The following is a 2,166-nucleotide window of genomic DNA, read 5'->3' as shown; positions in this document are numbered from 1 at the left end:
TGCCAGGGCGGGCACGTGTCGTCACGTGAGGCGCGGCTGTTGCTTTGGGCTGGAGATCTGGGCTTTGGATGGAACTGTCTCTGGGCCTATCGGGCCGGTGTCAAAGCGGATGAAGGGGTTCGATACGATTTGGGCCTCTAACATGGGCTGCGGCCCACACGGCTAACATTCCAAAGCCCGTATAGTTGCATTGTTGGCCCAACAGAAAAGAAACAATTAATGGGTATAACCGTGCAAACAGCGAATGTTATCATTCCGATCTCTATAATGATGTAGTTGACCTATCATCTCACCAGCGGAGGGGCTAATTTGTAGAAAACCACTCATGCGGCAATGAAATGTCGTAAGATAATCCTTCTACTGGTGGGATGGTAACATCAACCGTAGCCTTCATATGAGGATTAGACAAATAACATTTACTTTTCGCATATTTATACTATTTACTAGTTTGTATCCAAAAATTTCCCATAAAACTAACACCGATCAAGTAAGAACACACTGCTTTCTTTTTAAAAAAAGTGAGAACACATCGTCCCTCAAAAAAGAAAAGAAAAGGTGAGAACACACCATGCCGGCTCATGGTACCTTCCATCGTGTCGTGTCGCCGACAAGTCCATCGATCACCGATCAAGCTGAGATCAAATCTTGTGGCGAAGCTAGTCTTTACCATCAGGTCAGGTGACTCTAACAAAAATCCGTAAATCCTTTAGAAAATGGGGCAATTCTTTATTTGCTTTAAAATTTTTTGCCTATTCCTTCTTTACCATTGAAAATTTCAAAGTGGCCCACACGGCTAACCTTCCAAAGCGCGTATAGTACTATCATTGGCAGTAAGCATGGCCCAACTAAAAAGAAACAAAAAAATAGTTGCAAATGTATAAACAACAAATGTCATCTGTGTGATCTTATCCGAATGATACAATTAATCTTATCATCTCACCAGTGGAGAGATTGATTTGCATAAAACCCCTTGTGTGGCCATGAAATATCATAAAATACCCCTTCCACTAACGGAATAATAGAATGAACCGTAGTCTTCATGTGAGGATAAGATAAATAACATTTACTATTTATATGTTTATACTTATTTACTAGTTTATACCAAAAAATTTCCCAAGAAACAAACCCCGATCAAGTCCGAACACACCACACACCATCCCTTAAAAAAGAAAAGGTGAGAACACACTATGCCGATGCCGGCTCATGGTAGCTTCCGTCGTGCCGTGTCACCGTCGAGTCAATCGATCACCGATCAAGCTGAGATCAAATCCTGTGATGAAGCTAGACTTTATTACCAGGTCACGTGACTTTGACAACTTTCCATAAATCCTATAGAAAATAGGGCAATTCTTTATTTGCTTTTGAAAATTTTGCCTCTTCCTTCTATGTTATTGAAAATTTTAAAGTGGCCCACATGGCTAACCTTCCAAAACACGTATAGTTGCATCGATGGCAGTAAGCTTGGCCCAACAAAAAAGAAATAAAAAGATAGATGTAAATGTGTAAATAACAAATGTTATCCATGTGATCTTATCTGAATGATACGATTAATCTTATCATCCCACCAGTGGAGAGATTGATTTGTATAAAATCCCTTACGCGGCCACGAAATATCACAAAATAACCACTCCACTGACAGAATGATGGGATGAATCTTAGTTTTCATGTGAGGATCAGATAAATAGCATTCACTATTTACACGTTTATACTTATTTACTAATTCGTTAAAAAAATTCCCCAAAAACAAACCCTGATCAAATCCAAACACACCATCTCTAAAAAAGAAAAGAAAGGGTGAGAACACACCATGCTGATGCTGGCTCATGGTAGCTTCTGTCGTGTCATGTCACCGTCGAGTCAATCGATCACCAATCAAGCTGAGATCAAATCTTGTGACCAAGCTAGTCTTTACTATCAGGTCACGTGACTCTAACAAAATTCCATAAATCCTATAGAAAATGGGGCAATTCTTTATTTGCTTTTGAAATTTTTGCCTCTTCCTTTCAAAGTGGCCCACATGGCTAACCTTTCAAAACACGTATAGTTGCATCGTTGGCAGTAAGCTTCGTCCAATAGAAAAGAAACAAAAAAAATAGGTGTAAATATGTAAACAACGAATGTTATCTGCGTGATCTTATCCGAATGATACGATTAATCTTATCATTC

Source organism: Phragmites australis, chromosome 2 (genome assembly GCF_958298935.1).
Source record: "Phragmites australis chromosome 2, lpPhrAust1.1, whole genome shotgun sequence".
Classification (NCBI taxonomy): domain Eukaryota; kingdom Viridiplantae; phylum Streptophyta; class Magnoliopsida; order Poales; family Poaceae; genus Phragmites; species Phragmites australis.
Note: the sequence above shows the minus strand (reverse complement) of the source record.